This window comes from Solanum pennellii, chromosome 9, assembly GCF_001406875.1.
Source record: "Solanum pennellii chromosome 9, SPENNV200".
Lineage (NCBI taxonomy): Eukaryota > Viridiplantae > Streptophyta > Magnoliopsida > Solanales > Solanaceae > Solanum > Solanum pennellii.
In genome coordinates, this window is record NC_028645.1 from 53,092,961 (window position 1) to 53,118,596 (window position 25,636).

Below are 25,636 nucleotides of genomic sequence, written 5' to 3' on the forward strand. Positions count from 1 at the left end.
AAAGACAAAAATACCCCTCATATTTTTAGTTAACTTTTAGACAACCCGAATTTAAACAGGTATATCTCCCTCATATGACCTTGAAATTTATCAAACTCGGTGGAGTTGGAAAATGGTTTCCAAGACTTTACATTTAATATGTTATGGGTCTTGTAACTTATCCTGTGTTAAAAGTTATGATCATTTGAAGTTGACCTAAAATATAAAATAACTAAGGAATGACTTAAATGAATTTTCTTTAATTATTTTCGGAACTCAATATACTAATCTAGTGACTCGACCTTAATACTTAAGAAATATTAAGTTCCTTGGTGAAGTCCTACTCACAACAAAGAATGGTTCTCATTTTGGTTCAAAACATTTATAGGGTATTAGAATATCTATCCCTTGGGATCATTTGTTCTCGCATGACGACTTGACTGGGTATGGAATAGGGTTACTTTTATCATCTCTTCCATACCAACTAGAATTTTCCTGCATTACTATTCAGAACAAACTAAGGGTTCTCATTTAGATATTTCTCATAGTAAAACCTCATTTTCCTCATTTATAACCTTAGACGGAATTATCACACCATCATAATCACGATAATAATATCAACCTCCTCTTTGTAACGTCATTCCATTACTAAAAAGAACTCTGAAATCCCATACTCTTTGCAACTCATTACTTTATTACTCTCAAACACTTGACTTGATTTCTAATCTTGTCATCTCCCCCTTAGGTATAAAGCTTACACTTGAAAGCTATAAAACCATTCCATTATCTCTAACTGGTGTACATCCACTTTTACCTAACACTCTGAAGGATTTTATCTCATGACTACCGAAATATCTACAACCGTGTACAAAGACCTCTTTTTAACGTGTTTCTCTTAACGTCTTCCAATTACATACCCTCTTAGTATACGTTTTAGTTCTCTTTTTACTCTTGTAGCTTAGGTATATTTCACTACTCTTATCTAAAGGTTAAGGTTTCTCACTTGTATATCTCATATTCATTGTAACTAATCACCTCGATTTCTCACCTGCTCTATGTTAAGTCTTCGACATCAAATCTCAAGACTAACATCATCGCCCTCATGTTTCTATTCTTTTGATCATGGAACTCATCTCAAATTCAAGCTTATTTTTTATTAGAAAACCAAAACATCAATATAATTGCTCGCCTACTATACTAACTGACCACTACTATGCACAATTGTACAAACTCCCGTCCCCTAGGACCTTATGTGTCAATCCTTACCTCTTAGCATCTACACTTACAACTTCTATCATATTCCACTTCACAACCTAAGTACTTTTTACTCACTTACTATGGATTATATCTCAATTAGTTGTATCATCCTATGAATACTATGGGGTTCCCCCTTCAAAGTTCATAATGCTAGCTTGGGTCTATAACCTTATGAAGACTCTTCTATCTGATTCCACACATATACTTAGTATCCTATAACACGATGATACATCGACATCAACTTAATCTGGTTGACAGAATGCTCTATCCATCATGACCAATAACTATTCCTCCTATCAGTATATTCTTACAATTCCTTATTTGACTCATAAAGGAACTCATTACTTACAACTTACTATGTGCACGATTGTAATAAAATAATCTACCCCATCACCATCCCCTTTCCTTAGATTACTGAACATCTACATACTTTCCTCTAATTTTTGGAGCTTTCGCTACTACTTCTCATAATCTCGTAATTCATACTATTTTTTATGGTGAAATACTACCAAAGATCTAAACAAAACATCTTTTTAAAGGTGTTAGTTGAATAAGGTTTAAGGAAGAGTGTGCAACTCGCTATCAGCTCAAAAATGCATGATTTATATGAACATGAGTGCATTGCTGTGAAACTCAACACTTAACTCACTCATGGTCTTTTCTCAAGCCCCTCTGGAGTCTCATGACTTCCTCAAGACTCATTGTAAGAGAAAGTCATCAATAAAGGACTTGCTTTTCTTTTCAACCAAATCTAGTATGACAGATAGTCGTATAAATCTGAGAAACACACGAGTATGCGTTAAAATCTATTGCTTAACTCTATTCAATTAATAAGAGTATGAGAGAAGGGAAAATTTTCTTAAAATGTTTATAGTCTTTCATTTATTGAAGTGGATCCCTCACAACCATAAACAATACCCCACCAACACGGCTACATAGATATCCTAGGTTACTTAAATTGTGTGCTCAAATATAAAGATTGTCACGACTCGAGCCTACATCCTTGATGTGGCTGTATCTCAAGAATGATTATTGGTCCCAAACAAACCCTTATCCTAGATGACTACAAGTTAAAGACTAACTTAAGCATACAAAATATAAAACCGAAATAAATTCATTGAACTCAACCTTTTTAAAAGTCCGCAGAATACTCAAAATAAAACTAATTATAGAAACTTCTCAATTCTATCTATCTATGAAGCCTCTACTATTAAAAAATGATATTAGGAAAAGCACCACCACATCTCAAAAGTACTAACTATAAGATAAAGGTTAAGTCTTTCAAATTATAAGATGGCTCACAAAAGCTTACAAGAATATTACATGACCTCAATGAAACATCTATTAATGCTCCTGAATACCTATATGTGCATCATGAAACGATGCACGCCAAATGACTCAGTATGTGGAATGTACGAGTATGTAAGGAGAAACATACTTACTTCACTCAACTAAACTCAATTCAACAAAACATAGTTCAAATCAAATCAGAGAAAATAAAGCTCAACTCAATGATAAGATATTCAACTCAGTGAAATAAGTCTCAACTCATTAATAATATACTTGACTCTAGGTACTCAACTCTAGATATTGACCTATGGATACTCAACTCTTGATACTCAACACAATATAAAGCAACAATAAAAATGCAATATATCAAAAACATTGAAAACAGTAGATATCAGCTCAATGTATTAGAAACTACAATGTAACTCTATTTGTGTACAAGAATAAAAAATAGACTATGTTTATATATAAAAATATAAAATAAACTCTTTGTATATAAGAATACAAAATATCTATATGGAATTGTCTCTAACCAACAACAATCACAATGAGTTATGTGATAATACATCGTCTCGCATACGCTGCCAAAACTGTGTTATACTTTCCAAGGTATAATACCTATTCACTATGTGTATCCACTAGTGTATGCTAATAATTATTAAGTGACAATTGAATAAGTATGAACCTTTTATCCATGTTTGCTACATGATTTATGAAGGCAATGGGTTCTCTGAAATCTCCCCCATATCGGTGCTCAATACTACTTTTAAAATATAACTAGCTCATATGCTTAAAAACCTAATTATTTCTATGTTTTGAGATTATTACTAAAATTCATTCTCATAAAAGAGATGGTACTCAAACTCTTTTGGAAATCTTAGTTTCCTTTAATCTTAAATGTAAAAATATTTACTCTTGCAAAAGTTCCCCTATATCATTTTTTAAAAAATGAAATAGCTCTACTCTTCCTCAACTCACTGCTCAAGTCTTTAAAACAAGTTTTATAACAATTTGTAAAAGACTTCTTAAAATAGGGGTCATGCAAAATTATGGATGTGAACGACTCAATTCAATGTTTTCAATAACTATGCATTGAAATCATACTTGGAACTCAATAATTGTAGAACTCAAAGAGTCAATAATACTACTCATCTCAAGTATGCTCGACTTGGAGGTTTCATGTGGAATTATGGATATATAGTACTTAACTCAATGACTCAATGATACCTCTGATCTCAACACTGCTCGACTCATAGGGTTCATATGGAATTATGGGCATGAATAACTAAGTCAAGGAACTTTATGGGTAACATGTAGTGGCGCCTTAAGTAGGATTATAATCCCCAAAGGACTATGAACTAAATACTCAAGACATAGAACTTTAAGATACTCCTCCTCTAAAATATACTCAACTGATGGAGTTCATGTGGAATTTATGGGAATGAAAGACTCGACTCTAGGGTAAATATAACAATATGGAACTCATGTATACGACTCTTCTCATTCTCATACTTACTTCCTCAAAACACAATTAAAAACTCAAGTGTGTGCTTTGCAAAACTTCTCAAGATTTATATCTAAAAAAACGTCCATGCTGAAATATAGACATGAACAAATCAACTCAATTATCTCAATAAGAATATAGAACCGCAATAATTATGAATAGAATTTTATTATGAAACAGAAACTCAAGAACTCCAAATCAACTTATCTCAAGAATACTCAAATTGTGGGGCAAATCCTAGATTTTTATTTTACTGATTTGAGAGTAAATGTAGGGTGTGAGGACGAACTAGTCCAATACTATAATAGTCTTACATACCTGGAAGAACAGGGTTCTTGGAGAATCTTGAAGAACAACTTTATTAGAAGCCTTGAAACCCTATCTTGAAGGTAAATGATCAAGAAAACCTTTCTTGATATTCTTGAATTATTTTCTTTAAATTTCTATTGCCAAAAATTATTATCCGTATTAGTGATTTATAATTGTATGGAGGAATTTGAGTTTAAAAACTGGAATTCTTTGAGAAAGAATTACCTTGACGAAGAATGTTGAAAAAGATTGAAAGAATCTGAATGAAGTCTTCTACTTTGATTTTTCCTTAGGATTTGGCCCTAGGGTTTGAGAGAGAAGAAATCGAGGGATTAAAAGAAGAAAATATGATTTTTTTAAACCTTTTATTATTCAAAAAACTTGTTAGGGTTTTATTTGGTGTAAAAATATAAAAACGACCCTTTTTAATATTTTCCTATCGGCTAATTCGTAACAACACTATATCAGGTTACTAAAATAGTCATAACTTTTTACTCAAAAATTGGATTGACACGAAATTGATGGCGTTGAAAGGTTGATTGAAGTACCCTTAATTTCATGGGTTATGTTTGTAGTTGACCGAAGTAGAATCTTACGTCAAAACTTAATCAGTAAGAAAACTTCAAGAACCTAATCAAAAACTCATCAAGAAATTGATTTGCTTAATATTTATGAATGGATTCGTAAAAGAAACTCATTATCGACGTGTGTTTAAACGAACCCAACACTATGGAGGATTGCATACCTCAAAGATCTAGTTGTTTTGGCGAAATCTTGAGTTTTTTTAACAACGCTTTAAACTTTGATCTTCTTATACTCTCTAATCTTCTCTCAAAACACTGACACTTTGGGGATGAATCAAACATTCATATCTCCCTCATAAAAGCTCAAAATTTAGAAAACTAAGTGGGTTGGAAAGAGGACTCCAAGACCTTTCATTTCATATCTTATGAGTTTTCTAACTCATGATCATGTGCTAAGAGATACGGTCATTTGAAGTTGTCCCAAAACATAAAAGAACTAAGGAATAATTTGAATGAATTCTCTTTTATTCTTTTTGGAACTCAAGGTTATATATCTGGTGAACTCACCTTAATACCTAAGAAATTTTGAATTCCTTGGTGAAATCCTACTCACAATGAAGGATGGTTCGCGTCTTAGTTCAAAAAATTTCTTGGGTCACGCTATGTTCTTTCATTAATTGTCCATACAAACAAAGTAAAAATTGGTATTCTTATAAAGAGGACCACTGGCGGAAGCGGCAAGAGAATGATGTTTTTGCTCCGAAGATGCAAAGTTCTTTGACTCAAATCGATGAAGATGAAAATGATGTGGTTTTATTACTATATATAACTAGTAACTAATGAAACCACATAATATTCATTACCACCATTTATATTCAGAAAACTCAACATTTTTGGAGTAGGAACACCATTTAAATTCTTATCTTCAACAACATCGTCTTTTTTGCCCTCTCAGTTGTCCACTGGAAATAAACGACAAGTTCAATTTTTCCATCAAAAATCGGTGAAACAACATAACTACCATCTCTACCACCGGTTTTAATCATAGATCTCAACATATTCGTGTTTAGACGAAGAAGAGTAAAACAAAAATCTAAAGTTAAATAACACCAATTTTATCATTTTTATCTTTTAGTCACAACAAGTGGTATCATAGGCGGGTGTAGTTGTAGCCGCAACCTTTTTGATACTAATGAAGATTTTTATTGGAGAATGTAAGACCTCAAAAATTACTTAGGGTAATTAGAGCCTAAGATGTTGTTAATGGTGTTCTAAGTTCTTAATGTGGTCTATTATATGGTATAGAGGCAGTATATAAGATTTTAGGTGCATTTGAAGTAAAACAATAAAGGACGACTAAGACGTTCGACGACTAAGTCACCTATGAGCCTTGTGTGTGGTTATATGTGTTTATGTGTTATTCATGAGGTTATAAGGTCCTTATTTGAGTTATTATAGAATTTATATGCAGTGTGTGAACTGTTGATAAGCTTGGAGGTCAAACGTCAAAGAATGTTCATGAAGTTCGAAAGATGTGCCTTGAAATGACCTTGTGTGCCTAGGAATGTTTCATTGAGTTTTACATGTTCCTTTTGGATGAAATTCATGTGAGAGGTATTGAACTCATATACTAGAATTTTTGTAGAAAACGTCTGGGTAAACATTCCCAAGGACAATCCAAGGGTCCTTGAGAAAGGACACAAACTGGTGGCAAAAATTGGCCAAGGCAGTCCACCTACAGATGGCAATCGACGGCCAGTGTCCTGGTCGACACCCCGTAGTTGGTGGGTGTCGTTTGGGAATTAGCCTGGGGAGCTAATATCCCATTTCAAAGTCTCTAAACCCATCGACGGAGTACACGATGACCCGAAAGTGGACCTATGCCCCATCGATAGCAACTGTCGATTGACCTATATTTCTTGTGCAGGTCACTGTTAAGTGAGGGGTGAAAGTGTAATTTCACCCCACTTCCAAATATAGAGTTTTTTTGTTCCTAAGGGGTATATTGGGTATTTTAAAGGTGTTTACAAGTCATTAACACTTAGAATATTTCATTCTTCCAAAATCCCTTAAGTATTCCCAAAGACTCCATTGAAGTCCAATGTCAAGGAAGAGCTTGGTGTGACGAATCAAGTGGAGATTCTTCATCAAAGTAAAGAAATAGATTCATTGAGGTGTGGCTTTTTATCCTTTAAACTCGTTTCATCAAGGAGACCAACTTCAAAGATGTTTTCTAAAGTTTTCAAAGATGATTTATCCAATTTCATGATTCTACCATGGGTTCTCGCATTAAAGGTTTTTAATAAATGATTAGTGATTGAATTGTTGTTATTTACATGATTTTAAATGAATCTACCTATGAACCCATGTAATTGATGAACCCTAGTGTTGACTAATTTATGGGTTACTTGATATTGGTCTAATGTTTATGGATTATTTCTTATGGGCTTTCCAATTGATGTATCATTGTTCTTAGATTGTTGAATCTATATTGAATTGGTTTAGATTTCATTGATTATTATAGTTTATGTATTGAACTGGTGTTCATGGCCATGGGTAAGGGCCTTATAATGTTGAACTTGTTGATTTGGTATTGGCTCGAAGTCTTGAGGATGAAGAGGTGGTATGCTGCCCTATTTCTTCTTATTTAATGTTATTTTATATATCAATTATGTTGTGATTGGTGTGGTCCACTTATGGTGGCAGTGTTATGTGAATTGATGTGGCCTTATCGGTGTTATTTTTAAGTATATTGATTATCATGGCCGGCACTAGTTGAAGTTATATGACTATTTTTGTAGTTGATTTGGTGATTTATGATCATATCTACTTATATGTGAAAGTATGTGTTGAATTATTGATACTATTTAGGTAATCATGTTAGGCTATAACTATGTGTTAAGTGTGTAGTCTTAGAGTTGATTCATGGTTGTTCCTAACATGGCTATTTGAGTATATAATGGTTATATTAATGATGTTAAGGTAATGAATAGGTTTACTAGATTATGTTAAGGGTCATTCCTAAGTGTCTTAAGAAATATAGGCTATATGTGTTAAATAGTAGTATGTTGTGTCTTGTTTAGGTAGACTTGTGTCCATTACTTGATGCTTATGTGAATATGTGATGTCTTGAATTAGGAACCTAAAGGGTCTTAGTCTTGAATAAATGAATATAGGTGAGACCTTGAATGATGATAAGAGGGTCCTTTATGTGCAACCTTGAACCAAGTGGTAAGGTTATGAAACTTGAAGTCGAAAACCGTAATGGTATCCTTCATATAATGAATGGTGGACTTAGGGTTGATTGGCTGGAATGGGATCATATCCATCCGTAGGAAATTCATGAGGAGCTTCTTGTCGCCATAGTGAGATAGCCCTAGCGGACCTTGCTTTGGTACGGTAAATATAATTGGGTTATGAACTTGATATGGGACCCATTTGTATGAACCTTAATGTGACTTAATATATGAGAACGAAGGCTAGCACCGAGTGAGTATGGTAAGGGAAGTAGTTCTAGTTAAAGAGTGAGACTAGAATACAAATAAGCCCTTCATATTTCCTTAACCATATGCCAACATGGGATGTGTCTAAGTTCTACCAATGGCTGGTACAACAACCTCATCGGAGTAGGATAAAACTCTGGATTCCATGCTTTGCTACCATGTTCATGTTTTTAATTGTCATTCTCATCATATGGGATACATATTAGCATTAGAGAAGTTCTATGAGGTTTAGGTGGTGGTATAGGACGCTATCTAGACATTGCACAATAGGCTTTTAAGATGTTAATAAGATTCCCTAGGTTTTATCCAAGACCATTATCTGAATGTCCTTTTTGTGATGTATGCCTATTAAATGAACTAATGGTTTAATGATATATAATTTGTAAATGAATAAGTACCAAATATAAAGTGACTTAAGGAATCCTTAGTTAAGGTGTGAAAAGGGCATACAGGATGATCTCTTCATGTCATATCTATGGAAGTCTTGAGAATTACTCTAGTTAGGGAAGATGTTTGGTGTTGTAGACATGATCTAAGACTTAGGTAGTCTTAAGGACTATTTAGGTAATCTTGATGAGGTCAATCATGGATATTATCTTCTTGATTTACTTAAGTAGGTCTTTTGATAGCCTATGGAAGGACAATGTCATATCATCTATGTGTTGGTGTGTTTAGTGAGAATGATTCTATACTCGGGATTCTATAGGATCTCTTCAGTGTGTGTGTAAGGTATTCTATGGGCGGTTGCTTCACAACTCACTCAAATTAGACTTAGAATCACCTTTGGTAGAAGAATCTTACATTTAAGTTTATGATGCTTGTAAGTGTGATGTGACTCATTATAGGTAATCTTGAGGGTCGTTTAGGCACATATAGAGAAGGTGTATGGGTGGTATCTCATTGTGTGACTCCAATGAATCTTAGGATAGCTTTGAGTAGGGTAATTACATGCTAAAGGGTGTCTAAAGTGAAGGATAAGTAACTTCACTGTACAGTGAAGAAATTCACTGTGACAATGAATAAGGTTACTGTAAAGTAGCTTCAAAAATTATGATTTTTAGTTAAATATATTCTAATGTGATTCTAATGTTGCTAAATGTTGTTCTTATGATTATAATATGATATTTAAGTGAAAAGATGTATATCCGTTTTCATGATTTTTATGGATAAGCCACATTTAGTACATGTTGTGTACTAATCCATGTTTTTATCTATACAGTGCTTGGTAGGTGAAGAGATTTTTGGAAGAAGACTTGGACTTACAATATCATTCAAGAGAAGTTGAAGTATGTCCTCACTTGTCTCTAGCGCATATATGTATTATATGTTTCTAATGAAGTTTTGTAATAAACTTATTAGTACTATGTTTTCTATATTCGTATGGGTCGTGTCCCAAGTACTCTTATGTCTAAGATGATGAGATTGAGAATTAGTATTTCCTATTACTTCTATATGAAAGAGTTTTTAATGAATATTTTATTGTTTTATGAAAAGTTTTAATTTCGCACTACTTTTCATTATGTATAGGCGATGAATGATATGAGAGGCTTGTATGAGACCTCTAAAAGGTCGAATACACCGTGCCACAATCCGAGATTGTGCCCTAATTTCTAGGGTGTGGTCTCGGGATGTTAAAATCTTGGTATTAAAGCATAGGTTATTGGAAGTTGTTTTAGGAATTAAAAAGTCTCGACAAGTCACGTCTAGTAGAGTCTTGGCCATTGGTGTAACTCACAACACATCTATGGGCGAGAGGCTATAGGACGATAGTGTTTCCCTCCATTTATACTCATATGTCATGCGGTAGAGTAATGTTATTAGTATCCTTATGAATGTGTTTCCTTGTGTTTCTAGGAGATGAATACTAGAAGGATGGCTGCTAGAAGGTTGGAAGAGGGAAGGGTGAATGAGGAAGCTCATCCTCAAGTTGAGCAAGTTGAGCAAGTAATTCAAGATGGGCAAGGTGACAAAGGTGCTCAAGTGTCTCCTCAAGGAGATCATGCCCCTAATGTGGGAGGAGGTAATGAGGTTCCGGTGGTTCCCTCGGAATTGAATAATCGGGAGATTAGAGAGGCTTTGCTTGCTTTAGCACGAGCCGTAACTACTCAATCTAACTTTAACATGGTGTCTAGGGTTAAATCTGTGGAGAGAACATATATCATCTAGGTTGAGAGACTTTATGAGGTTGAATCCTCCAATCTTTATTGGATCTAAGGTGAATGATGATCCCCAAGAATTCCTTGATATTTTGTACAAGGTATTGAGTGCTGTGGGGGTTACATCTAGGCAGAAGGCGGAGTTGGCTTCTTATCAATTGAGAAATGTGTCTCAAATTTGGTAAACTCAATGGAAGGACAATAGGTTGGTGGAGTCGGGTCCTATTGAGTGGGAAAAACTAAATGAAGCTTTTCTTGGTAAGTACTTTTTCCGTTAGAGGAGGGAAGTGAAAGAAGAGAAGTTTATCAATCTCAAGCAAGGCAATATGAGTGTTGAGGAATACTCTTTCAAATTCTCAAATTTTTCATGATATGCACCTTCCCTAGTGTATAATCCAAGGGATGAAATGAGTCGCTTTTTGATGGGTGTAGCCAACTTAGTGAGAGAAGAATGTCGTATGACTATGCTACATGATGATATGACTTTGGCTAGACTCATGGTGTATGCAGTCCAAACTTATGAGGATTTCATGTTACTTTAAAAATAGTGTTGATAGTGATCAAGTGCGACCTAGGTTTAAAAAGAGGACTCAAACTCAAGATGGACCTAGTGTTCCTAAGAAGAAGTTTTAGAAAGGAGGTGGTTCTCAAAAAGGTAAACCTACATGTACCACTTGTGGTATGAAACATTATGGTGAGTGTCTAGTGGGTACGAGTAATTTCTTTGGATGTGGAAAAAATGGGCACAAAGTGAGAGATTGTCCTCACATTGCTTTTAGACAAGAGGGTAAGATAGTTGATCCTAGTGCTCCAAAGGATGATGCTCAAACAAAGAGGTGTTTCTATGCACTCCGTACTAGAGGTGAGAATCCGGATAAGAGTGATGATGATGTTGGTAAGTCCTTGTTTCTCTAATTATGGTATGAGTTCCTTCTAAGTGGGGGAGTATGGCTAAATAGATATGCTAGCTGGTTTCATGTGCATGATGTTTAGGAGTTTGGTTGAAATTGTATTTCATTACCTTCTTGAATTTTGTGTTTTATTGAGTTACGAGAATGTTGTAAAAGTTGTTTATATGATGTTACCTTGCATATTCGCATGTCTATATCATGAATTTCCTAAAATTGTATTTTTGGAAAATTTGTTAAAATCTTTGTAGCATTGGAAAACTGCTCAGTGTAATATTTTGGAGAATTTGACTTATTGTTTCTTTAGTCTTAAATTGTTGTAATGTAGTTAGAAATGATGTGTAGGAGTATAATAATGAATATAAAATGAGTTTTTATTATTTGGAATGAAGCATGTGAGTTTTGTAGCATAATGAGTTATACAATTGGCTTCTTGTTTCTTGTTGTGTTGTGAATCTCTTAACTATGTGAAATTGATGTTGCATCTAGATAATATGTTATCTGGTTTGGTTTTGTTCTTCTAGTTTAATCTCTATTATTGGAAGTGTTCGGAGAGTGACAAGTGTTATTCAAGGACGAATATTGTCCAAGTGGGGGAAATTGTAAGACCTCAAAAATGACTTAGGGTAATAAGAGCCTAAAATGTTGGTAATGGTGGTATAAGATCCTAATGTTGTCTATTATATGGTATAGCGGCAGTACCTAAGAGTTTAGGTGCATTGGAAGTCAAATATCAAAGGACGACTAAGACGTTTGACGACTAAGTCACTTTTGTACCTCGTATGTGGTTCTATATGTTTATGTGTGATTCATGAGATTAGAAGGTCCTTGATTGAGTTATTATAGCATGTACAGGTAGTGTGTCAAGTTTTGAGAAGTTTGGAGGTCAAACGTCCAATAACGTTCATGAAGTTCGAAAGATGTGCCTTGAAAGGACCTTGTGTGTCTAGGCATTTTTCGTCGAGTTTTATGTGTTCGTTTTGGATGAAATTCATGTGAGAGGTCTTAAACTCATATAATAGAATGTTTGGGTTGGAACGGTCTGGCAAACATCCCCATGGACCATCCAAGGGTCCTTGAGGAATGACCCAAACTGGTGGGCAAAACTTCCCAAGGTAGTCCACCTACGGATGGCAATCGACGGCCAGTTGCCTGGTCAACGCCACGTAGGTGGGCAACCATTGATTTTTGTGTGTTTCCTGCGCAGGTCACTGTTAAGTCAGGGGTGAAACAAGAGCTTAGAGTGACGAATTGAGTGGAGATTCTTCATCAAAGTGAAGAATTAGCTTCATTGAGTAATGACTTTTGATCTTTGAACCTCGTTTCATCAAGGAGCCCAACTTCAAAGATGTTTTCTAAAATCTTCAAAGATAAATTGTCCAATTTCATGATTCATCCATGGGTTCTTGCATTAAAGGTTTTTAACATTGAGTAGTGATTGAATTGTTGTTATTTACATGATTTTAACTTAATCTACCTATGAACCCATGTAGTTGAGTAACCATAGTTTTTGACTAATTTATGGGTTACTTGATATTGGTGTAATGTTTATGGATTCATGTGTAGTTTCTTATAGGCTTCCTAATGATATAAGAATTTTATTCAATTGATGTATAATTGGACTTAGATTGTTGAATCTATATTTAATTGGTTTACATTTCATTGATTATTATAGTTTATGTATTGAACTGGTGTTCATGGCCATGGGTAAGGGCCTTATAAAGATGAATTGAATGATTTGGTATTGGCTTGAAGTATTGAGGATGAAGAGCTGGTATTCTTCCCTATTTCTTCTTATTTAATGTTATTTTAAATTTCAATTATGTTGTGATTTGTTTGATCCACTTATGGTGGCGGTGTTATGTGAATTTTTGTGGCCTTGTAGGCGTTATTTTTAAGTATATTGATGATCATGGCCTTTTCGGCACTACTTGAAGTTATATCCTTGTTTGTTTAGTTGATTTGGTGACGTATGATCATATGTATTTATATGTGAAAGTATGTGTTAAACTATTGATAATATTTAGGTAATCATGTTATGCTATCACTATGTGTTAAGTGTGTAGTCTTAGAGTTGATTAAGTGTGTAGTCTTAGAGTTGATACATGGTTGTTCCTAACATGTCTATATGAGTCTATAATGGTTATATTAATGATGTTAAGGCAATAAATTGTCACACCCGGATCCTGGATCCCAGATGAGACCGGCGTCCTTAACCTCTCAGAGTTCGCAGACAAACCTCTTCTGAGCTTTCATCACAATCATACAGTTAAATTTAGAGGAAAATTTATAACTTTTATTGAAGTGTAGTTAGATTTCATATAAATGCATAATAGTGATATACTAACATCTCAAACTAAACGACCATCTAATAATAGATTGAACAATCGAAATGAAGAATCATAATATTAGTAATAGTTTGACAAACCAACCTTAATACAAACGCTTGAACAAATTTTTGAAATGAAACGCGAGGGACAACATCCACTAACTATGTCTAACGTACTAAAGCTAGAATATAAAGTGTAGACATCCTCGAACTCAAGAGGACCTACCAAAGTCTGGATATGCTAGTCCAAACCGCTTCAACTAATCTTTAATCTTCTTAAGGACCTGCACATATAAAAATAGTAATTGTATATGGGTTCGTACACACTTGTATTAAGTATGGGTGTATGCACATAAACAAATAAGGATTATGCATTATCAAGGAAAGCTCTTCCTATAGCAACATGTCGTTTCTGGAAAGTAAAGTCACTTCACTTTCCTAATTCGTTATTTTTGAATCATGCTACGAATATGACATATTTTCATGCATTTAAATAACACAACCCATTTTCTGAAAATAAGACCTTGGAATCATGAACATAATTTTAGAACAACTCAAGAAAAAAAGTTAATAATTTTGCTCCCTTAGGCCGAGAGCTCTCTTTCCCAGCTTTAGTTTATTTTCAGTGTTTTCTTCTTTCTTGTTGTGTAGTTCAATGATATCCTTTGATACTATGTTTTACGTACGAGTGCAATTATTCATTGTAATCCCATACCTACGATGAATCAAGTAAGTAATCCAAAAGACTAAGGAAATGATTTGGCTACCCTACTCATGAGTTATTACTTTCATTCTTGTTAAATTGGGCATGAAGTCTTTATAAGCCAATATTTATTGGCTATGCCCATTTTTTTATTATTTGCATAATATATAGTTACTGGGGCATATATTTATACTCCAATATTGGCATAAACCAATAAATGTTCAAACTTCATTCTTGTCAAACATTGATGATTTGACATTCTCATACTTTGCTTACTTAGTTCACCTTGAACTTACATTTCTTCTTCGTTGATATGTTGTTCACTTTGAACATGTTACTTTATTTCATAAAAAAATCATTAGCATTAAGCTGATACAAATCATGTGAGCTAACAGGAAATCCAGTGTCTTCCCCACACCGAAAAGAGGTAGTTCACCGGCTAAAGTGAAACCGAATACTTTCTTGAGCATTTAGCTGACTTAGATCATGTGAGCTAACATGAAATCCAGTGTCTTCCCCACACCGAAAAGAGGTGGTTCGCCGGCTAAAGTGAAACCGAAAACTTTATTAAGAAATTAACCGACATAGATCATGTGAGATAACATGAAATCCAGTGTCTTCCCCACACCTAAAAGAGGTGTATCACTGACATAAGTTAAACCGAATACTCCCTAGCTTTCTTAGGTGGATCCACTAGCTACTAAACTATGCTGGAAACATAGTTCAAAGACTAGGAGACCTTGGAGACTCTGATCCACCTTGGTGGTAGTCTCGTCTCATGAGGCTTACATGTGCTTGCACTAGCTCATTGCTAGTCTATCGGTGCTAAGCTCGGATATATTATACTTTACAACTTGTAGAGTTGACTCAAACATTATGGAAGCTCAATTCTAGTATGAGGTAAACTTAGCTCAATGAATGACTTGCTATCCCTTTCTTTACTTGATGAATGTGATTTTAAATCTTACATTATCATCATGGTGTGTGAGACTTGTGTCACAGTTTCTAACACCCTCTTCTATGAGTACTTTTTGACGTAATTGCTTAGGTGTAAGTGATACTTGTCTCACTTTTTTTAACACCCCATTCTTGGTCAATTAAATAACTCATAAGCTTTTAGTTATTTCATTACTCGCCTTATCTTGTTATACGTTAATTTATATTCTTGTACCATTCTTTATGAAAGTTGTAAGGACATTATTCAATGTGCTACTATATTCACAAGTTCATTTAGATAGGGTATGTTGGGACTTGTCCCAATCATTGGCATACCCTTGGTTATGAATTCATTTAGTTACATCTTGTCAAATCTCATTCTTTAACATGTATTTGTAGTTACAATACATTGGCCATATAAGATTGGTATGAATTAGTAATCGCCAATTATATTACATATTTTTGAATCAATATTGCTAGCAAATTTATTGGCATAATACAAACTTTAACTAAACATTTAATCATGCCAACTTTTGACCTTTTATTGGACTTTAAGAACAATTCAATCTTCTCGAACACAATTAGTCATAACAACATTTATTATCTTATGTAAATAATACCTTAATCATACGGATCTAACATATAGGTCTAATTCGACATTATAAATCACAGAAACATAAACATAATAATCAGTTAGCACCACATACCAACAACATGCTCGAGATTTGCATTATACGTACTACTAGAATCGCAAATAGGGATAACTAGGGAGATTAACATTTAACAATTTCATTGGAAACAACCCTAGTTTCGGTTTTCTTGAAGTCAATACGATTGAATAGCCTCATGGGGAAAGGAATCCAAGAGTGAAAACCCATACCTTACTGTAGAATTAGATCTACGATGATCACCCTGTTCTTTGCACAAACACGTTGAAGAACTACCTTGAAATCTCCTAAGGTTTTTCTTACAATGTTCACTGTTTTTCAGCCGTAGGTTTTCTAATGCTTAAACATGAGTCTAAGTATTAGGAACTGAATATTGACTAATTCAACTTAGTCTAAATAACTTAATTAAATAAATTAATTAGTTCATTACCAAAACGCCCCTCCTAAATTGACTAAAAATAGGAGAGCATTTGACATAGACAAAATCTGAAAAATTTGTTAAGGGTCTCGGTTTGACCATTTAAATCAATTAATTACGTTGATAATTTAATTAATTTAGTGACCTAGGGTAATTACTAAAGTACCCCTAAGTAACTAGGACCATAACCAACCCTTTTGGACCATCCTAGGTTAGGTACTAGGATGTTTCTTTAGTTGGTTACTCGGCTAGTGTCACCCGGTTAGGTCTTAGGTTGTCGGGTGCACTATTTAGTTCATTTTAGTTAGGCCTAGGTTAGTTATCTAGTTAGTTAAGTTATTTAGAGCCTAGGACTGGTTAGTAACCTCGGCCCCACGTTGCTTCACCCGACGAGTGCCTGTCCCCTAACCGCCCTAACCGAATCGGTTGGGCTTGGTCTCTCGGCCGGTAACACATGTGCTTGTGCATGTGTTGTCGTGCACTTTCCTAACCGTGCACTCTGTAGTTGCACTTGGAAAGTTCACTTCTTGTTGTCCCAAGGATCCTCACTATGTTCTTGGGCACTACTTAATCTACATAGTCATTTTTTATGATCATGTTCTATGGTACTTAGACTTGACACTTGGATGCGTAGTACCTAATGTGTGTAAGCGATGAAAATAAAAATTTTAGCTTAGGGTCTCATTGCAGTACAATTCCTAAACAAGCTTGGATTGTATTTTAAGTTACTTGTGTATACATATAAATTGGCTAATACCCTTAAGCCAATATAACATGCCCAACATTACTCAGTATTGAGCATTGGGATGCCTATGTACCCTTATACGTATTCTTAAAACCCAATAGTCTTTTCACTAGACAAGAGCATTTTCTAGACGGTTACATTATCCCCTCCATAGGAACATTCGTCCCGAATGACACTACACATCATTTTAAATCAAAGAGGGTATTCTCAAAAAACACATCAACATACTTGAAACTTTACTCTTTGTGAATATCTAACTCACAACTTACTTTGGATGATGCACATCACTAAAAGCTTATCTGAAGCTTCATATCTGAGATTGAGGAACTACCTTCTCAATCTTACTTTAGCTCAATACACATTACAACTTATGCAACACAAAGATCATGTCAATGCTACTGAAAACAGCCACATGAATGAAAGCATAAACTCATATTAAATCATATAGTGCAAGTATAAAACACACAGTTATGGACTTAAAACACCAAAACTGACTAATACACTAAAATTTAGAGTTTACTAAACAAAATCAGACTTAGGAAGAATATATCTAACCTGAAGAACTGAAAAAGTGAGGGTAACGGGATCTCATATCGACCTAGGCCTCCAATATTGCTCCTCAACAAGGTGGTTCTGCCATAACACCTGTATGGTGGCCACCTCCTTGTTCCTCAGTCGCTTCACTTGGCAATCTAAAATTTCAATTGGAACCTCTTCGTAAGAAAAGTTCTCACCGACTCCTAACCCCTCAACAGATAGGATGGATGTTGGATCACCTAGACACTTTTTAAGCATCGAAACATAAAACACTGGATGAACAGAAGCCAAGTCATTTGGTAACTTCAGTTCATAGGCAACATTCGCTACTCACTGTAAGATCTCATAAGGACCTATATACCTCAGACTCAACTTCCCTTTCTTACCAAGCCTCATCACCCCTTTCATGGGTGATATCTTCAAGTAGACTTGATCACCTACCTCGAATTCAAGATCCTTCTTTCTGTTATCAGCATAGGATTTTTTATGACTATAAGCAGTAGCCAATCTATCCCTGATCATTCTCACCTTTTCCATGGCCTCATGTATGATCTCAGGGACAAGGATGGCAGACTCTCCTAGTTAAAACCACCCAACTGGGGACCTACATGTCCTACCATACATTGATTCAAAAGGTGTCAACCCAATACTGGAATGGTAGCTATTATTATAAGAGAACTCAATCAGTGGCAAGTGATCATCCCAACACCCCTTGAAGTCAATAACACATGCTCTTAGCATGTCTTCAAGGGTCTGAATGGTATGTTCTGCTTGTGCATCCGTCTAAGGATGAGAAGCAGTACTGAGCTTCACCAGTGTACCTAAGCTCTTTTTGAAAGATCTCTAATAGTGAGAAGTGAATTGGGTTATCCTATCCTAAATGATAGATAAAGGGATCCCATTCCACCTCACTATCTCATCAATATACAGGTTTGCATAATCTCCAGCTTTGTAAGTAGACTTCTCAACAATGAAGTGAGCAGACTTAGTCATCCTGTCGACAATGACCCAAATGGAATCATGCAGTATCCTGGTCTTGGGAAGACCGACCACAAAGTCCATATTAATAGCCTCCCACTTCCATGTTGGAATCTCAATCGACTAGGTAAGACCTCCAGGCTTAAGATGTTCGGCCTTAAACTGTTGGCAATTGTACACTCTTCCACAAACTTAGAAATATCTCACTTCATACCTTCCCACCAATATATCTCCTTGAGATCATGATACATCTTGGTGGAACCTGGATGAATGGAGTACTTGGAGACATGAGCCTCTGCAATTATATTAGGTCTCAAATCATCAGTATTTGGCATGCACAATCTACCTTGGTATCTATGCACACCATCCCCCCAGGGAGAATGATTCATTCAGCTTACTCAACACTGAATCTTTCAACTCCATGAGTACTGGTTCGAGATGATGCTTACCTTTAACATCTACAATAAATGAGGATTTAGAACTGGAGTGAACTGAAACACCCCCCATTTGGTGTATCTACCATCCGTACACCTAACCTAGCCTATTGGTGTACCTCTTTAACCAATTCCTTATTCTCATCATCGATATGAGACACACTGCCCATGCTCAATCGACTCAAAGCATCGGCCACTATATTGGCCTTACCATGGTGATAGTGGACACTCATTTCATAATCCTTGAGCAGCTCTAGCCATCTTCACTGACGAAGATTCAATTCTCTCTGTGTAAAAACATATAGAAGACTTTTATGGCCAGTAAATACATCAACATGTACACCATATAAGTAATGTCTCCAAAGTTTCAACACAAATACCACAACAGCTAACTCAAGATCATGGGTAGGGTAATTCTTTCATGGACTTTCAACTATCTTGATGCATATGCAATTACCTTGCCATCCTGCATAAGAACACATCCCAAACCTACTCGGGAAGCATCACAGTACACCACATACCCTTCACCACTCCTAAATAATGTGAGAATTGGGGCTGAAGTAAGTCGGTCTTTAAGCTTTTGGAAGCTCTTTTCACAGGTTTCATACCACTCAAACTTCGCCTCTTCTTTGTTAAAGCTGTCAATGGAGCAGAAATTGTGGACAATCCCTCAACAAACCTACGATAGTAACTAGACAAACCTAAGAAACTCCGGATATCTATAGGAGTGAGGAGTCTTGGCCAGTTCTTTACTGACTCAATCTTTTTCGGATAAACCTCGACACCCTGATTGGACACAACATGACCAAGGAAGGTCACTAATCTCAGCCAAAACTAACATTTTCTGAATTTTACATATAACTAATGTTCCCTGATTAATTGCAATGTCATTCTCAAATGTTGATCATGCTCTTCTCTGGTCTTAGAGTATATCAGGATGTCATCTATGAATACTATGACAAATGAATCAAGGTATTCATGGAAGACTGTATTCATAAGATCCATAAACGCGGCTGGTGCGTTAGTGAGGCCAAATGACATGACAAGAAAATCGTAATGAACATACCTAGTATGGAAGGGAGTCTTAGGAACGTCCTCTTGTTTCAGTGTAAGCTGGTGATACCCTAATCAAAGATTTATTTTAGAAAATAAGCTTGAACCTTTTAGCTGATCAAATAGATCATCAATTCTGGGAAGAGGGTATTTGTTCTTTAAAGTAACTTTGTTGAGTTGCCGCTAGTACATACACATTCTACGAGTTCCATCCTTTTTCTTAACGAACAACACTTGAGCACCCCATGGAGATATGCTCGGTTGGATGAAGCCCTTATCACGTATATCCTTTAACTGCAACATCAACTCTTTCAGTTCAGCTGGAGCCATTCTATAGGGAGCAATGGCAATTGGTTTTGTGTTGGGATCTAAATCAACACCAAAGTCAATCTTGCGTTCAGGAAGGATTCCTAGTAAATCCTCTGGAAAGACATATTGAAACTAATTCATTATTGGCATTGAGTCTACGGAAGGAACATTATGTTCTAAGTCGTTCACTCTAATAAAGTGGCATAAATACCCCTTAGATAACATCTAATTGTCTTTAAGATGGGAAACTATTTGTCCTGTTGGATATGAACCACGCCCTTCTCATTCCAGCTCTAACTCATTAGGAAACTGAAACTTACCCTGTTTCGACAATCTATGGTATCATAGCATTTATGGAGCCAATCCATACCCAAAATTATATCAAAATCAATCATGGTTAATTCTATTAGGTTAGCATATGTAACTTTATCAAGAATAGTCATTGGGCAATCTCTATATACTCGTTCAGCCCTAATGATGTCTCCTATAGGAGAACTAACTAGAAAAGGTTCATGCAAAATCTCAGGAAGCAAGTCAAATTTACTAGCTACTAAAGGAGTAAAAAAAGACAAGGTAGATCCTGAATCTAACAATACATACACATGAAAAAAAAGACAAGCAAGTTACCAGTGACCACGTCAATAGATTTCTCCTGCTCCTCTATTTATTTCAAAGCATAGAACCGGTTCCTCTTGGGAGGCTCGGCTGCAGCAGTATTAGGCCGAGGGTAAGTATCTGCCTTGGCCTGATTCTTCACATGTGGGGAGTCCCTGATCATATTCCCACTCTTGCCTCACCCATAGCAGGCATTAGAACCTCCATGAACTCACCTCCATGCGAACGGCCACACATACCACATGATTTTCTCTCACGCTGGGCATTTCTATCATTGCCCTTCTTGGGGCCGGACTTCTCCCCTTTGGCAGTATTGTTCCTGGAATGAGTAGGATTACCTGAGTGCTGCAGAAAAAAAAACAGCAAAATCCTGCCCATTCTTGAACTTGGGTCTGTCTTGGACTCCAAACGAACCCCTATGAGTGCTAGAACCAGCCTGATCTGAGGGCTTAGGCTTCTTTCCTTCTCGGCCTCTCTTCCTCTGACAACTTTCCTCCACCTGTTGTGCATGTACCATCAACCTAGCAAGATCCATGTAATCATGCAATATGGCTGCCCGACAATCCTCCTCCAAATCCTCCGATACACCAGTCACAAACCTGCTAATATGATCCCTTCTACTTGACACCAGGGAAGAAGGATATTTAGAAAGTTTAACAAACTTTAAGGAGTATTCCTTGATTGACATACCTCCCCGACGTATGTTGATGAAATCATAAACCTTAGCCTTTTTCTCCTCTCTGGGAAAGAACCTCTCCAGGAATGCAGTCTTGAGAACGTCCCCATTGATGGGGACCTCTCCTGGTGCTCGGCCATCTCCCCACATCTTGTACCTCACCTGAGCCATATCCTTGAGCTGGTATGCAACCAACTCAGCCTTCTCCTCTTCATTAACACCCATAGCACAAAGATTCTTGTGAACCTCATCCATAAACTCCTGACGATCCTCATTGGTTCTTGACCTGAAGTAGACTGGAGGATTTATTCTAGTGAAATCTCTCGTTTTGCTAGCCTTGGTTCTAGAATGAAGGTTCAACCTGGGAGCACCCTCTCTAGTGTCCTAGGCAGTGATAGCATGTTCCTGAACTGTGATGGCTTGGGCCATCTGAACTAGTGTTGCTCTCACTTCTCCATTCGTCAACGCAACTGGGTTGCCAGGCACTTGCTCTCCAGCAATTGGGGTTTGAGGAGAAGCTTGGTTTCCTCCAGCAATTGCTTCTCAAACTCTCCTGCCTACATTTCTTCTTCTGTTCATTCTCTACACGCACACACAAGACGGAAGTTAGATTCTAGAATGACACAAAATGTCAAAGCTCTAGACAACACAATAAAGAGTAGAAGAAGGGAAGACTCTTAACATCACTAAGTCTCAAAGTCATGGTTGTGGTGCACTTAACAACCATAAGCTAGAAACTACGCAACGTGGTTGTTTTGAGCCTTAGTCCCTAGGTAATTTAACATCATGCTCTGATACTAAGTTTCTCACACTCGGATCCTGGATCCCAAATGAGACCGTCGTTGTTAACCTCTCAGAGGTTGCAGACAAGTCTCTTCTTAGATTTTATCACAATTATACAGTTAAATTTAGCAGAAAGTTTAAAACTTTTATTGATATGTACTTAGACTTCATATAACCGCAACAAGAATGATATACTAATAGATCAAACTAAACAACCATCTAATAAAAGATTGAACAATTGAAATGAAAAATCATAATATTAGTAATAGTTTGCCAAACCGGCCTTCATACAAACGCTTAAAGAAATGTTTGAAATGAAACGCTAGGGACAACATCCACTAGCTATGTGGAATGTACTACAGCTAGAATACAAAGTGTAGACATTCTTGAACTCAAGGGACCAACCAAAGACTAGAGATGCTAGTCCAAATCGCTTCAATGAATCTTCAATCTTCTCAAGGACCTGCACCTATAAAAATAGTAATTTTATATGTGTTATTACACACTTGTACTAAGTATGGTTGTACGAACATAAACACATAAGGACTATGCATGATAAAGGAAAGCTCTTCCTATAGCAACATGTCGTTTTTGGAAAGTAAAGTCACTTCACTTTCCTAATTCGTTTATTTGTGAATCATGCTATGAATTAGACATATTTTCATGAATTTAAACCACACAACTCATTTTTTATATGAATATAAGAACTTGGAATCATGAACAAAATTTTAGAAGAACTCAAGAAAAAGTTTATAATTTTGCTCCCTTAGGCCGAGAGCTCTCTTTCCCAGCCTTAGTTTATTTTTCAGTCTTTTCTTCTTTATTGTTGCGTTTCAATGATCTCATTTGATCCTATGTTTTACTTACGAGTGAAATGATTTGTTGTAGTCTCATACCTACAATGAATTAAGAAAGTAATCCAAAAGACTAAGGAAATTATTTGGCTACCCTACGCATGAGTTATTCTTTTCATTCTTGTTAAATTGGGCATGAAGTCTTTATAATCCAATCTTTGTTGGCTATGCCCGTTCTTTGATTATTTGCATAATATATAGTTACTGGGCATATATCATACTCCAATATTGGCATAAACCAATAACTATTCAAACTTCATTCTTATCAAACATTGATGATTTGACATTCTCATGCTTTGCTTAATTAGTTCACTTTGAACTTAAATTTCTTCTTCTTTGATCTGTTGTTCACTTTGAACGTGTTACTTTATTTCATAAAAAAACCATTAGCATTTAGCTGATACAAATCATGTGAGCTAACAGGAAATCCAGTGTCTTCCCCACACCGAAAAGAGGTGGTTCACCGGCTAAAGTGAAACTGAATACTTTCGTGAGAATTTAACTGACTTAGATAAGGTCAGCTAACATGAAATCCGGTGTCTTCTCCACACTTAAAAGAGGTGGTTCACTGGCTAAAGTGAAACTGAATAATTTCTTTAGCATTTAACGTACACAGATCATGTGAGCTTACATGAAATCCAGTGTTTTTCCCACACCGAAAAGAGGTGGTTCATCGGCCAAAGTTAAACCGAATACCCCTAGCTTTCTTAGGTGGATCCACTAGATAGTAACCTATGCTGGCAACATAGTTCAAATACTAGGAGACCTTGGAGACTCTGATCCACCTTGGTGGTAGTCTCATCTTATGAGGCTTACATGTGCTGGCACAAGCTCATTGTTAGTCTATCGATGCTTAGCTCAGATATATATTATACTTTACAACTTTTAGAGTTGAATCAAACATTTGGAAGCTCGCTTCTAGTATGAGGTATACTTATCACAATGAATGACTGGTCATCCCTTTCTTTACTTGATGAATGTGAATTTAAATCTTACATTATCAGCATATGTGAGTGAGACTTGTCTCACGGTTTCTAACACCCTTTTATATGAGTACTTTTTGACATAATTTCTTAAGCTCGGTCAATTAAATAACTCAGAAGCTTTAAGTAATTTCATTACTCACCTTATCTTGTTATACGTTAATCGATAGTTTCTTACCATTCTTTATGAAATTTGCAAGGACATTATTCAATGTGCTACTATATTCACAAGTTCATTTAGATAGGGTATGTTGGGACTTGTCCCAATCATTGGCATACCCTTGATTTTGAGTTCATTTAGTTATATCTTGTCAAATCTCATTCTTTAATATGTATTTGTCATTACAATACATTGGCCATATAAGATTGGTATGAATTAGTAATGGCCAATTCTATTACATATTTCTGAAATAATATTGCTAGCCAATTTATTGGCATAAAACAAACTTTCACTAAACATTTTTCATGAGATTATCATTAGCCAAGTCAATTAACTTCATCTATATACTATATTAATCTAATCATCTTAATCAAGCCAACTTCTAACATTTGATTATCCTTAAGAACAATTCCCTCTTCTCGAACACAATTAGGCATTACAACATTTATTTTCTCATGTAAATAATACCCTAATGATACGGATCTAACATATAGGTATCATTCAACATTATAAATCACATAAACATACACATAATGATCACTTAGCACCACATACCAACAACATGCTCAAGATTTGCATTATACATACTACTAGAATTGGAAATAGGGAGAACTAGGGAGATTAACATTCGACAATTTCATTGGGAACAACCCTAGTTTTTGTTTTCTTGAAGTCAATACAATTAAAAATCCTCCTGGGGAAATTAATCCAACAGAGAAAACCCATACCTTACTGTAGAATTTAATCTACGATGATCAACCTATTATTTGCACGAAAACCTTGAAGAACTTTCTTGAAATCGCCTAAGGTTTTTCTTACGTTGTTCACTGTTTTTCAGTCATAGGTTTTCTAATAGTTAAATGTGAGTCTTAAGTCTTAGGAAATGAATATTGAATAATTCAACTTAGTCTAAATAACTTCATTGATAAAATCTATTAGTTAATTACCAAAATGCCCCTTCTAAATTGACTAAAAATAGGAGAGCATTTTACTCTGCCAAAATCTAAAAAATTTGTTAAGGGTCTCGG